We start from the raw sequence: 15,602 nt of genomic DNA on the forward strand, positions 1-15,602 counted from the left end.
GAGTTTCTGCATGCAAGGCCTATGTTCTACCACTGAGCTACAGCCCTTCTTGCCTCTCCAGCACTCTGGACAGCTTGGCTTTCTAATGTTGCTCTTGCTCAGCACTGGAAGGGTTAACGGTTTGCTCTCATTAAGCTATATTCCCATTCTAGCGACATCAAGCCCTTCTGCATCTTCAGCCCCACAGGAATTTTTAACCTTCCTGCCCTCTTTCTGGATGATGTCAGAGACAAAACTGTTACCATGGAGAGGAGCAGGATAGACTCTGCAGAGATGGACACAAACATAGCCTAAAACTCAAGCAAACTTGTGATTCATCAACCAAATTGTATGCCATCGTTAAAAGAGGTCACCCGCAATTCCACATAGAGGCTTGTGCTGTGGGAGAGAAGCAGCATTAAAACCTCTCACTAATATGCTCAGACACATTTATGTACGAGAATGCAAACATTCATTTCACTAATTAATATATGGAACAAAAAGGAAGTTAGTCATCACATGAGTGAATGCTAGAGTCTTGAGTAGCAAATACAAAAATACAGAAAGAAAAGTATTGAAGAACATAAAAAGAGCCCCTGGTGGATCAGTCCAGCATCTTGTTCTCACAGTGGCCAACCAGATGCCTATGGGAACCCCACAAGCATGACTTGTGATTCCCAGCAACTTCTGTTCAGAGGCGTAGAACCTAGTCATTGTGGCCAATAGCCACTGATAATGGTATTCAGTAGCATTCCTGCTGCTTCTGCGTAAACCTGAAGATTCCTTTTAGGTGTTGTGACTAATAGGGCTGAGCAATACATCGATAGATTGTCCAAAACTGGTTTGAAGTCCATACTGTGATATTGGTTTCATAATTTTTGACCCGGCAATATATCGCAAATCATGATGTGTCTGTGTTTGCGTGTGCGCCTGCGCCTGCCATGCAAAACTCTCAACGTGGGGGAAAACCATGAAGCCCGCCAATGGCTCTACATAGCTCCACCCTTATTTCAGACAGTATCATATATCAATATATTGTGATGCTTTGCTGATAATATATTGCAATGTAGAAAACCAGATATCTCCCAACTCTAGTAACTTACCATATGCAACTCTGAAATGTGACTGACAATGGGCACAACCTAAAGTTAAAAATGGCCATGTGTTAAGCACTAGATAGCTACTGGTGAAATATGGAGAGACCAGAGGTATAGTTGACATTGATTGTGATTATGGTTTTTAAATTGTTATTAATTATAAATGCCCCAAATGCACCGTGCACTGTGCCCGGATCTAAAACACGACAGTCCCTGCCCACTGCCTTACAATCTAAAAAACACAACACAAGATGAAGAAGGGGTGGGGAGAGAAGAGGAAACAAGCAAGCTCAGGAACCCAGTCTTAAAGCTACATAACCATTCTTACAATGCTTAAAAATAGTTGAGGGAGAGGAGGAGCTGATGGAGGAGGCCCTGCAATCCCATCTCTCCTTCAGTTGCAGCCAGGTGGAATGATCAATAGGAGTCACCTAATGGAAGATGGTTTCTCAGCTGAGCTGATGGGAAAGACCCCATCATTAAAAAAGGGGGGGGTCAGGTGTCAGGCAGGCCTGTGTGGTACCTAGATGGGAGCCCTATGGAAGTGGCTCTGAGCTTTCCAAAGAAAGAACACTACCAATGTACAAACAAAGTCTCTGCACCACTCACCCTCTTCCAGCCTGTAAACCTGCAAAAACACATTTCTTGGAAAATATCAGGAAGAAGGGTACATATATAAAAGCATTTTTCACATCAGCCACAGCCATTTGTTTAGCTGCAGGAAGTTGGAAAGGGAGGAACAGCAGTGTAAATATTTAACCAAAGGGAGTTGAAAATGACCATTCGAGGAACTAAGGTTGAGAAAGAAAACAAATTATATAACTTCTAAAGGAGGCCAAAAGACAGAAAACAGTGCCTTGCCTTGAGCATAGGACCATCCCATTAGAATATGGGGTGTTATGTGCTTGGAACCCCTGGAATCTTGCACTGCTCAGAGGTTGGGATGGGGTGCAACACCCGTATATGAGGAGAAATTCACACTAAAATGCAGCTGAATTTTTTGATTATCCCTACTAACACTGCTGCCTCCCAAATCTCCTCAGTCCCGTTTATGTTTACAGGACAATATTGTTTCTGCTGTTGTCATTGCTGCGCATCAATGTGCACAGCACTTTAGAAGATGACAGGTCCCTGCCCGGAGGACCTTACAATCTAAAAACCAACACAGGAGAGAAAAGGAGGGGAAAGGAGGTTGGTAATGCTGTGCTGTGTCTTGGGGGGCTCACTTTTTCTTTGCCACTCGCACTGCTGCCCAGTTGGTCCTCCCACTTTTGAGCAATGCTCCCCAACAGCACAAGCCTAACCATGTCTGCTCAGAAGAAAGTCCTATTGAATTCTTTGGGGCTCACTCCCAGGTAAGGTGGGTTAGAACTGCAGCCTCCATCTCTTACGTATGAGTGGAAAGTCTTGGTTATGTAGCTGGGCCAAAGCGCAACCAATTCAACTGTGCTAGCGCAATAGCATTAGACACAGTCCTGACCTTCTCATCTGTACATTGAGAAGAGGTTAGGACTGTCCTGTAAATGACTGGGCTTGAATTGCTTTCTTCCAATCAAAGCAAAGCGTTGCCTTTATTCAGTGACTGGTGGAGCATTAGCCAAGATGGCTGGCCGCTGGGCAGGGCAGAATGCGGAAGCTGGAGGTGAGCCGAGGCTTACTGAAATGATTTAGGCTTTTCAAAAGGAGTGTCACAGGACCACAACTGAATAGCTGGACACTGCCTACACCCCGCCATTTCAAATCTCTTTTTGCTCTGAGTTTGCTGTGCTTTGGATGTTGTATTCAGCAATCTCCGAAATCAAATTCCCGATCTTCCTTCCTTTTCTGGAGCTGTGAACAAACCAGCTGCCCCCGCCCCTTTCTATAAACAATCACTCCTCCAACTTTCTCTGTCCTCCCACATGGATTCTATAAGTAATTCGCTCGTATATTGAGTTTGCTAGGCATGTCAAATGACAAGCCTGTGGGCTAGATCAAAGACTGTTTGATGGATCCTATCTGTCTATCCAGACTCCCTGCTACATCGTGCCAGCTCAGTCGCTAACATATTGCTGTAAAGAAAAAGCCTTTATGGTGACACACAAAGCACAAAAGCATAGCACAGCTTGGAAAACATCGCTAATGACTTTCCAAATTATCACCATGGAGGTTTAATTCTGAAACTAAATGAAGACATTCACACACATATGAAACGAGGGCAAGCTGCTGCAGTTCAGGAGGGGGTTGGGTGGGACAATACCTAGAAACCCATCCTGCCTGCCTGTGATTCAGGACCACTCTTTCACAGAAGCATGGAACTATGAAGTCATTTTTCATATGGCATGGGATGCTGAAATAGACTTTGATTTAAAGGACCTCTTCTTCAAATCAACTCCTCCTGCAAACGTAAATGCAAGATTGGCCAGGGTGAACACTACATCTTCTTCCTGAATTCTTTCCTGCCTCAACAGCATTCATATATGACTCCAAAAATGTGAGGGAGGTTTCAGATAGATTTCTTCAGCCCAGTACATTTCCAAGCATAATTCAAAGTGTTGGTGCTGACCTTTAAAGCCCTAAGCAGCCTCGGCCCAGTATACCTGAAGAAGCGTCTTCACCCCCATTGTTCAGCCTGGACACTGAGGTCCAGCGCCGAGGGCCTTCTGGCGGTTCCCTCTCTGCAAGAAGTGAGGTAACAGGGAACCAGGCGGAGGGCCTTCTTGGTAGTGGCACCCGCCCTGTGGAACGCTGAACAACCATGCTCCGAACAACCACACACCTCTTTTTCACAGCACACAGAAGAAAATGTGAGTGAGTGTGAGATGGAGCAGGGAGTGATTGGAGGATACTGAGCAAAAGACTGAGTTTGTAGGGACCTCATAAAATGTCTATAAGGACAACCTTATTTGGTAAGGCGAAGTGTTAATCTGCCCCAGAATCTTGCCTCTGAGAGCAGACAGTTTGGGATGCTAAACAACTGGAAGGACAAAAAGCACTTAGCCTCTCTCACTGAAGTTTCTTGCTAGGGCCAAAATAGATGCAGCATTAAATTGCATGAAACTGAATGCATTTCAGATGCCCAGTATACCTGAAGGAGCGTCTCCACCCCCATCGTTCTGCCCAGACACTGAGGTCCAGCTCTGAGGTTCCCTCACTGCGAGAACCGAGGTTACAGAGTACCAGGCAGAGGGCCTTCTCAGTAGTGGTGCCCACCTTGTGGAATGCCCTCCCACAATATCTCAAGGAAATAAACAACTATCTGACTTTTAGAAGACATCTGGAGGCAGCTCTGTTTAGGGAAGTTTTAAATGTTTGATTTTTTTATTGTATTTTTAAATATTCTGTTGGGAGCCGCCCAGAGTGGCTGGGGTATAAATAAATAAATAATCTGATACAATAGAATCAGATGCAATAGAATTAATCAGAAGTCCCACTGAGTTAAATAGAACTCACTCCCTGGTAAATATGCTGCCATGTTGGAAAGAGATGATGTGCTGCAGTTCTTGGTGGTAAAGGTAAAGGTAAAGGTAAAGGGACCCCTGACCATTAGGTCCAGTCGTGACTGACTCTGGTGTTGGGGAGCTCATCTCGCTTATTGGCCAAGGGAGCCAGCGTACAGCTTCCGGGTCATGTGGCCAGCATGACTAAGCCACTTCTGGCGAACCAGAGCAGCACACGGAGACACCGTTTACCTTCCCGCCGGAGCGGTACCTATTTATCTACTTGCACTTTGAGGTGCTTTTGAACTGCTAGGTTGGCAGGAGCAGGGACCGAACAACAGGAGCTCACCCCGTCTCGGGGATTTGAACCACTGACCTTCTGATCGGCAAGTCCTAGGCTCTGTGGTTTAACCCACAGCGCCACCGGCGTCCCTTTGTTCTTGGTGGTACTTTGTACCAAATAACCTAGCAATACATTTTTCTTTCAGGTTTCAATCTGGCAGCCTTAGTTCTTGCCCTCAGTACTACAGGGTTTTATTTTGGTTCTTAATTTTTAAAAAAAAATCATTTAACAATAACCAGCAAAACAACTCCAGAAAAAAAGAATACCGGTATGTATTCAGATCATAATATTCTGCAAGGAAATATGACTTAACATAAAATTACAGCATTTTTTCTTAAAGAATCTCCATCGGCCCAAACCAGCAGAGCCAATGGTCAGGGCTGATGGGGTCTGATGAATTGGGGGTCTGACAACATCTGGAAAGATGTCTTTTGAATGAGCGTACAACCTGGAAGTATGAAAGCAGAAAACGGTGCATTATATTTAGTCTCAGAATTCTAGGAGGGGCTTGGGATACAAAAGGCTTTTCATAGAATTGTAGAGTTGGAAGGGACTGTGAAGATCACCAGGCACAACCCACTGCAATGCAGGAATATTTCTTTCTTCCTTTTTTGCCCAACATGGGGCTCGAACCCACAACCCTGAGATTAAGAGCCTCATGCTCTGCCAACTAAGCTATCCATCACTGCTTGCAGCTAAACATTGTGTAACATTGTGATCTATTTAAACTGTCCTGTGAAGGCCAAGCTAAGAACATTCATTTATTTATCTTAAAAAAATTATATTCAACTAATTCATAAAGAAAATATCAAAGTTGTTCACAACAACTGTTCATAAAACCGTACATTTTTTTTTTAAAAAAAAGTTAAAATCAGAAATCAGATAATTGTTGTGAAAAGATATGTTCTCAATTGCCTGCATAAGCATGATGGAATAGGAAAATTTGAAACAGAAGCTCCCTACTGAATCTCTATGGGCAGAATGTTCCACAATACACTGGGCTGATGACACTGAAGTCTTGTTGTTGTCATCAGATGAGCCTCTCCAATGTGGCTCTAACAGATGACCTCAGCAACTGAGCTGAAATATAAGGGTAAAAAGAGTCTGGCTGGATCAAACCAAAGGCCCCTCTTGTCCAGTATCCTGTTCTCACAATGGACAACCAGTGTCTTTTTGGAAAGCCCAGAAGCAGAAAACGAATGCAGTAGCAGGCAACCCACTTGTCTTCCTCTGCAGCTGGCATTTAGAAGCATACAGTCCTGGGCAGTGGAGGTGGAAGGCAGTCATGATGCCTAGCGGACTTTGATAGCCTTTATCCTCCACAAATTTGTCTAGCCCCCTTTAAAGCCTTCCAAGTTGGTGGCCATCTGTTAGAGCACTGCACAAGCCGATGCTGAAATTTAAAATGTGCGGCAGTGCTTAATTGCAGCCCCTCCGCCCTTGGATAATAATAATTAAAAAATGACCTACTTGTGGATCATTTGCTAAAAAGGTCCCCATGGTAACCGCCTTGAATAAAGTGCAAGAGGAGACCAACATGGCTGACATTTTCCTCCTAATAATAAAACTGTCAAGGAGGAAAAAGAGAAACTTGAAACAGTTGCAAAGCAAAGAAATGAAGGTGAATTCATAGAGTTGTTGTGGCATCCATCTGTCCTGGGAGAGAATGGAGCGTGGCTCCAGGGGTGAAGTCAAACCATTGGGTTAGCAGCACTGAAGTGATTTCCCTGGAGCATAAGTCTGAAGTCCTGGGCTGTCCAGACAATAAGACCCTCCTCAAAACCTCGCTGACGTGGTCCAAAGGAAAGCAGAGCCAGAAGTTTGGCACCAGCTTGGCTGCATGAGTGGCAGGAAGGAGGCCTACAAGGCATCATCCAACCATCTTCCGGACTCCATACCGTATTTGTGTAGGGTTTACTCCTTAGCCCTTTCTTCTCCTGAAGATAACCCACAAGGCAGCAAAGGATCAGAGTTGTGCCCTCACCCACAATGTCATTGAGCAGGTGTAGATACACCTCAAATTTCTGGGACTACCTACATCTGTTTCATCTGAAAAAAATTAGAGACCTGGCAGGCTTAAATAGGGCAGGGGTTCCCAATCACAGACTCATCAGATGGCACCATTAATACTTGAAAAAGATAGTTCAGTCGGTAGAGCATGAGACGCTCAGGTTCTCAAGGTCACGCACTCGAGCTCCATATTGGGCAAAAATATTCCAGCATTGAGAGTTTGACTGGATGACTCTCGTGGCCCCTTCCACCTCAACAATTCAATGAACCTCCCTTTGTTATTGTTGCAATATGTTAGCATTAGGTAACGCCATCCAAACTTACAAGCTATAATCCTCAGTTAGCACAACTAGGTTATACAGTTGCATTCAAATGGAAGCAGATACCGAGGCATGTCTTGTTTTCGGAGTATTATATGTCGGTGCCAGATGCTTGTGGAGAAATGTACCATTGCAAAGGTGATAGGAGCAGACTCGCCTACGGGCACTTTCACAGTTCTGTAATTAGCTGTACTTATCCTCCACCACCACCCCCTTCCAGTAGGATAAGTCCTTAAATATAAAACAACAACACAAGAACATAAGGAGAGCCTTGTTGGATTACACCAAAAGCCCACCTAATCCTGCTTCCGACAGTGGGGAGCCATTTGCTTCTGGTGAGCCCACAAGCGGTGCACAGTTTTAATAGCCACCCCTCACCTTTTCTCTCCCTCTGCTCCCCAAGCAGCGATCTGGTTCTTTCTCTCCAAGTATTTGCTTCCTGCCTGTGAAAACTTCTTTGCCAGAGAGTGTGTCTGGACAGAAATTGATGCTGCCTTCTGAGGAAGCCATGTGCTTTCAATGCGCTTTAAATATATGGTGTGGCTGGGGTGTGGCAAATCATTTCACCCATACTTCCACTCCTCAAACGAAGTATGTATTTGAGTTCAAATCCAGCACTTAACTTCTCTTGGAACTTTTAAAAAAGCTCTTAAAATGTGGCCTTTATTGGGGGTGGGGATCATAGCTGAAAGAGCTGCTTGATCCATTACTGATTTTTATGCTGAATAAATAATAATAATAATAATAATAATAATAATAATAATAATAATAATAATAATATTTATATGCTGCCCATGTGACTGGATTGCCCCAGCCACTCTTGGCAGCTCCCAACAAAATATTAAAAATACAATAAAACATAAAACATTAAAAAAATTCCCCATACAATGCATTATATATATACCAATGAGAAAAGGTGAAAATGATAAGCTAAGGATAGAGACACAGAAAGTACCGGTACTTGCTCTAGCCCAGGACTGGGGAACTTTTGGCTTTCCAAACTACAGCTTCCATCAGCCAAAGCAAGCATTGCCAATGGCCAGGGCTGATGGAGTTGTAGTTCAGCAGCCTCTGGAGGGCCCAAAGTTCCTTGCACTTGTTCTAGCCCATAAAACCACAAGGTAACAATCCTGCCCCAGCCTTCATTTTCCTCCTGCAGTTATGATGGGGGCAGCCACCCTAAATTCAAGTGGGTCTTAACCTTCATTTACAACACATAAGCTGTGTACACACCATATATTTAAAGCACATTTTCATACTCCACAAAGAATCCTGGGAACTGTAGTTTGCCCCATAGAGCTACAGTTCCCAGTGCCATTAGCAAACTCTGGTTCCCAGGATTCTGTGCTTTTCAGTGTATAGTATGTATGCACGCACACATGTACATCGATTGAGTTCTGTACACTTGATGGCTGGCCAGAGCGGACTGTGAATTGGCTCCATTAAGAGGCATTGTATTTGAATAACAGAAAGCTTGGGAAATAACTGAAGCAACCCGTTTTTCCTCACTGGCAGCACCTACCACTCTCAAGGGTAGTCAGCTGGTGTTATGCTTAAAGGACTCCGGGCAAAAACAAAAGACTGTGTTGGATCCAGACATGTTAGTTGCATGTCGTTCCCATTACAACAGTCTCCACTGAAATGGAATCAATGGGACCTAAGTCCTGGAGAATTACTTGGAACCAACCAAACTATGATCACACCCATTTTCACAACGTGGGAGGATTTCACCCATTATCACAACCACTCCATTAACACTGAAGTCTTGACAAACAGGACTTAAACAATCTGCCAAAACAAGATGCTCTTTGAGAGAATGTGCCCATAACTGCAAACCACTTCTTAGAGAAGCTTGAGGATAACAGAGAGGGTTAATTGATTGGACTGATTTTTTAAAGACTTGCATTGAAGGAAGAGGACTGAACATATTACAGGACAGGGAGCTAGGGATGGAGCTATGAGAGCTATGAGAGCTATGAAAGCAGCAAAGTGCAGGCTAGCAGGCCATCAGATACCATGGAGACTAATTCAAAAGAACAATAGGGGAAACCCACAGAGGGAAAGCAAAGATACGCACAAAGTGTGTCTGAAAGCAAAATAATATTTGCAAATTGGCATGTAATGATCCAGCACTGTAAATAGCTTCCCTCTTGTTTTGTCTGCTGATGAAACATGAAGACCAGCACTTTTCAACAGCCAATAGGTGACCTTTAATGGAACCCAGGGCTGGCACTGGGTTTCGGCAGAATGAGGCAGTCATTTCAGTTGGCAGATGCCGGGAGAGGCAATTCTGGAGGACAGAGCTATGTGTTCCATGTGTCCTGGCTTGTGGTCTCTAAGCCAGTCTGCTGCCCTTGTGTACAGTGGAGGGTCAATGCTGAAATGAGATCCATCTGCCAGTCCAGTTGGTTTCTGTGTTTTGGATGGAGAAGCAGCATCTTTTCCTTTGACTTAGGCAGCAAAATGACTCAGACCAGTCCTTGCAGGATTTTCTCACCTTGTAGTTAGATCTTTGCATGTGATCATGAAAGAGCGTATCTCTCTGTATCTCGCTTGTGCTCTCTGGTGAGAAAGGATAATAAAGTGTGTTGATGTGAATATTTCCAGAGAAACATTTCGAATATGAAGAACATTGCTGAAAAAATTGGTTCTTCTTTATAGAATTGGTTCTTCTTCTCTGTAGCATCCTGACAAGCAAGGGAACACCATTGAAATAAAAGGCCTTCCGTCTTCCTGACAAGGCTACAGAATGGACAAAACACCACTAAACTCCTCTTGAATTAGTGCGGAGGTATGGGAAGAATGTATACCTGTTTACCTGAAGGAGAATCTCCATCCCCATTGTTCACCCCAGACACTGAGGTCCAGTTCTGAGAGCCTTCTGGCAGTTCCCTCATTACGAAAAACGAAGTTACAGGGAACCAGACAAGGGGTATTCTCAGTAGTCGTGCCCGCCATGTGGAACACCCTCCCATCAGATGTCAAAGAGATAAACAACTACACAACTTTCCGGAGGCATCTGAGGGCAGCCCTGTATTGGGAAGTTTTTACTATCTGAAGTTTCATTGTATTTTTACATTCTGTTGGACGTTGCCCAGAGTAGCCGGAGAAACTCCGTCAGATGAGCAGGGTTCTTCTCCTTCTTCTTCAGCTGCCCTAGGCATTAGTGTTTCTCCAAAGATTATGGATGGGATAGTTTGGAGACCAACACCCTGTTATGTCCACACCTTCTAAACACATTCACTGAATGTGTCGAGAAGAAGTGTGGGACTGTTGGGCTCTACCTTGTCCATTCAGTAGAAGACATGAACTGAACCCATTTGTGAAGGGATACAACTGTACCTATGTGGACCATATACATGGGCTCCTTTGGCTCTGGAACACTAGCATCAAGAGTCTGGTCCGGTCTCTCAGTTGAAGATACAGGATTGGCTAGCCTTCTCCTCCTCTGACTTCCAGCTCCAAGCAAGCCCATTGATGAATCAAGTTCATTGCTTGCATTTAAATCAGAGGGCACATATTCTAGGAGAGCTAACAGAACACACAACCTACCCACATGATCCTGCACACCAAGCAACTTTCTGCTCTGCATCTCACTTCCAGGAGTTATCAGTGGGAGCCCATGACAGGACCTTCTCATTAGTAGCCCCTTCCCTGCCTTCTTGTTGAAAAGTAGCATGTAAATAGTAACATAAATAAAACAAGCATGAACACTTTGTACCTAGATTTCACTCAGCTTGAGCAAAGATGCTTGCCCCATTGCTTTAATCATGTGCAAAAATCGGATTTCAGCCTGTTACAAAGATGAGTTGACTTGTGGCATGCCAAGCCTCATCTAGTTTGCAGATATGCAGATTTGGTCAAATAAGAGACACTATGCTCAAAAGCAATGTGGACTGAGGCAGGCATGTGGAATCATCAAGAGTAGAACTTCTGTCTTAGCTTCCTAAATCTTGCCACAGTAGCACCTGTTATGATGCATCTGAGATAGCATGGGAGATGTTCTGTACGCTATGGATGGCACAGTTAGAATGTCAGTGGTAGGATTGTGCTGACCCATCCGCAAAGCTAATCTACATTCAGAACTCAGCCCATTTTGCCAAAGCCACCACATGAAGATATAACTATTTGAATCAGCACCAAACAGGGCTGGCAGGAGGGTTGCCATGTGTCCTACTTTATAGAGGGCAGTTGAAGGGCTGTCAGAAGCAGTCCTTTATTTGAAGTCATCTTCTGTTTCAGGTGTGGGGAACCTTTGGTTGAACTGTAGCTTCCATCATCATCAAAATATTGAGGATCTTTCACAAAAGTTAGGATTTTGTGGTAGGAGAAAAAACAATTTTTAGTACATTATTCCAGTACATTGTCTGAATAATGATGATATTGTGTGGAAGCATGCCAAAAAACCATCCTCACCCCCAGCAACTATACCACTATAAATAGCAAAGGTGGGACAGCCCGGGGCACAGATTCACCTGTTAACTTTCCACAACATTAATTCTAGAGAAAATGACTAATTGAGGGAACAACCTTTCCCAGCAGGCAGTTTCACAGCGATGACAGAATGACACACATTGCCAGATTCATGGATCTGACTAGCTAGTAAATGCACAGGTAGATGTGTTGTGTTTTAAGAACACCTCAAATCATAATAGAAACTCTCTTGTTGCATGCAAACAATATTAAAGTATTGACCAATGAGAGCAGCGGCAGTTTTCTTTGGTCAAGAACAGAATAAACAGGAAGCTGTCCTTATTCTCTGAGGAGCAAAGAGGTTAAGAAGTCAGTTATTCAGACTTTCCCCATGCAATGTGAACCGAATATACATGGTGTTTTTCTTACCAGTCATGGATCTAAACTAAAAAGGGTGTTGCACGTGTACATTCCCATACCATTCAACATTCTCCAGAAGAGAAAATGCGTGCAGAGTTTATAATAAGCAAGAGGAGCTGTTCATAGAGTTAGTGGGAACAAGCTGTTTACACAGGAACCAACCCAAAGTTTCGGGAACTTCAAAATATTAAGTTGCTTATTGCTGCCTCTATTTCTAAAGTTTGGGGTGAATGTAAAGGGAATGTACCCAAACAACCAGACATTTTCCTGCACATTTTCTATTTGCCATGCACAATTAACTGTGAGATACGGGAATTAGCATTGTAAAACTTGATTCATGCTGTTAAAGTTGGTATTAAAACAAGCAAGGCAGTGTTTTCCCATCTAGATACACTTGTGGAAGTAAATGCATTCATTATAATGGCCAGCATGCTGAATGGTGGCCAGAAAGACCAGGCTTCAAATCCACACTCAGTCATGAAGTTCATTGGCTGACCCCTGGACAGCTGCCCTCTGTTCACCTAACTCAGTGACAAAAGCCCCCTATAGTTGCTCTTTACACTAACCCATCTTTAGCCTTGGCCCAGACAACAGTGATGGTGGTATAGAAGAGTAGTAGATGCTACTACTTGCTTGCTCACTGGTTTTCTGCCCGGCAAGGAAGTACGGAGAAGCAATGGTCATGTAGAGGAGCAGAAACAGCTTGTGATAATGGCAGCGAGGAGGTAGAATAACCGAGGGAGGCTCCACAGAGAGTGTCTTACCCAAAGACCCTCCAAAACTACAGTGGCTGAGATGCCTGCGACTTCTTGGCTTGCTCAGGCTCTTTGGTCCTTCTTGGTTTCCAATTTATCATCCTGTCCTAAAAGTCAATTAGGAGAGTTGAGCCATTGCTTGGCGGGGAGCTAGCCCCTTGTTTCCAGGTTACTGTATATATAGCACTCTGTTTGCGCCTCAGTGCAGAACAGTAGGTTACTAGAGGGTGCAGCGTGTTGATGCGAATGTTGCTGTGGAAACCATGAGGTCTGAATTGCCCGGCTTCAGAAATTATATGCACAAGAGAACTCAAGAAAATTTATCTTTATGGTTTCCACAGCAACGTGAACTTCACAACAAAGATGAGCAGGCCGAGAACCAGCACGCTTGTCTTCCTGACTCTGCTCCAGTGGTGGATGGGGCCCATCAGGGCTTGTAGGACAGAATTCAGGGAGCCCAAACAGTAGATGGAACCAGAGTCAATGGCCACATTTATGCTGAACATACAGATCACTTTAAACACTCATGGCTACCCCCCAAAGACTCCTAGGAGCTGCACCTTCTTAAGGGTAATGCGAGTTGTCAGGATACTCCTATTCTTCTCAGCACCCTTAACAAGCTACAGCTACCAAAATTTGTTTAAAAGGGATCACCCTGCTTTAAATTTAAGATGTAAATGTGGCCAATGACAGGTGGAGCCAACTAATTCTAGGTTTGTCCTCATCTTCCTCCCTGCTGAGTTCTACAAGGGCAATACTGAGACAGAGGAGGAGGAAAAAGCTAACAGGCAATGCCGTCCCCTGGACTGCTTGTAATAAAGAAGGTGGGTGGAGGCTGGCTGAATGCAGACTGAGGATAGGGGCACTGCCCCACTTGCCCTAATGGACCGGCCCCCACTGCTTTGCTCTGCCAATGATTTTAGGGGGAACCTTTGGCAGGTTACTTCCTCTCTGTGCCTCCATTTCCCTCTCTGGCTTATCTAGAAAATGAGTCATGGTGATGTTCCATCTTAGTCTTTTCCCCAATATGGTTGTTTTTTTTTATGTGTAGAATTGTTTTGCCCTTTGAGACATATTCATCTGCAGAGGGGCCACTAGGGGCGCATCAGAAGATGGCTGACAATAACATCTCTCCGACCCACACGAGAGATCTCTCCTTCACCATATCTCTTCCCACACCATAAGGACATAAGTAGAACCTGGCTTGGCCAGGCCAGAGGCCCATCTACTCCTGCATTCTCTTATCACAGTGGCCAACCAGATTCCTCTGAGAAGCCCAAAAGTAGAACATGAACACAATAGCCATCTCCTGGGGCCTGCCCAGTCGGTACTGAACTGTGACAGGGCCTTTTCATTGGTGGTTCCCTGGCTGTGGAATGCCCTCCTTGGTGAGGTGCATCTGTCTCCATCACTATTAACTTCTGGGTGGAATGCGAAAACATTCCTGTATATCCAGGCATATGGTGGCTGAAGAATACATTCTTAGAGCTACTCAGAGATGCTGGGGATTGAACCCTGAGATTCTCCATACTGAGGATTCTCTATGCAAAACAGATACTCTGCCTTTGAGCAATAGCTCCTCTTATGGTGAAAACCCTGAGTTCAATCCTACCATGGTGGTTTCCGGAAGAACGACGTCAACACAATTTCTGTACTATGACTTGCATAGGAAATATATTAGGATCCAGAGGGCTAGAGCTAATGAGCATATTTTAGTTGTGTGTAATTTACCATCGCTGGTTGCAATGATTTAAAACAGAGGCATAGATGAAAGGCAAAAAAAATGTCTCTCGTCAAATGTCAGCAAATGGACTTAGGAGTCATAAGACTGGCTGGGGGAAACAAAAATAATGAGTTTCTCTTCATTTGCACTATTTCCTCTGGTGTTACGGTGTTTTTGTCATCATATATTCAACCTTATTTTTATGAGCATAGGGACAATAAAAGCCTTGCGAATTTTTCTCATTTAAAACAGGCTTTATGCAATATGCCTTGCACTCTGATGCGGATACTCAATAGAAAATCATACCCTTGTGGGTCTTCCTCCCCACAATTTTTTTTAATTTGAGATGTAGCCATACAATAAAATAACTTGCACTTCGAAACATTTTGCCCATCTTATGTTTAACCTTACCCAATCCACCCCCATAAACTAAGTGTTCTTTCCCCTTCTCTGAGCCCAAACCTTGGGATGCTCAATACAATTAACTAAATTAACTAGTAAATAATCTGGTCTGGGTGTCATTGCAGCATGGTTGTTGGTTAGGGCCAGCCCTATTGTTAGGCAAAGTGGGGTAATTACCTCAGGCGGCACATGCTGTGGGGGCAGCAGAGGTAGCAGTCCCTTGCTGCTGCCTTCAGTTGGAGGACATGACTTTGTATGCATCATATCTGGCCTGCTTCCCTTGGGTGTGGTGGTGGACATTATTTCATTGCCAGTATTTTCACTGCCAGACCAATCAGCTACTGTTCAAGGAATGGTAGTCATCATGTCACCCTCTGCCGTGGCAGACATTGCCTCAAGCAATATGTCTTGAGTGAGCCCAGTTGACTGTGGGAAATTCCATTCACACCTACACCATACATTTAGCTGCCTCAGGTGACAAATATTGAGGGGCAGTGAATAGAGAAAGCTCTGTGTGGGTGTGCGCACTATACAGCCTGTCCCACACCAATTAAAGGAGGCCTTGAGGCCCAATGTGGGATGTTAGAATACGATTTAGTAGTCTGCTGAGATTTTGTATGTGGAACAGGACTGGAAGGAAGTAACTACTTGCCCATGTTCAGACAGCAAAACCCCTTGGGCTGGTCCGGCTCACAAAACTACACTTCCCAGAATTCATGGA

General features: G+C 44.2%; 1 long non-coding RNA gene across 1 annotated transcript in view; it reads right to left on the reverse strand.

Annotated features, from left to right (window-relative positions):
* LOC310658645 overlaps window positions 1-3,759 on the reverse strand; it is a 151,625-nt gene extending 147,866 nt beyond the window's left edge. The window contains exon 1 of the long non-coding RNA XR_014502401.1: window positions 3,656-3,759. This is a non-coding gene — a long non-coding RNA (uncharacterized lncRNA). The remainder of the gene's footprint in view (window positions 1-3,655) is intronic.
* Window positions 3,760-15,602: the final 11,843 nt, after the last annotated feature.

This window comes from Podarcis tiliguerta (assembly GCF_965153285.1).
Source record: "Podarcis tiliguerta genome assembly, chromosome: 10".
In the NCBI taxonomy this organism is placed as follows: Eukaryota; Metazoa; Chordata; class Lepidosauria; order Squamata; family Lacertidae; genus Podarcis; species Podarcis tiliguerta.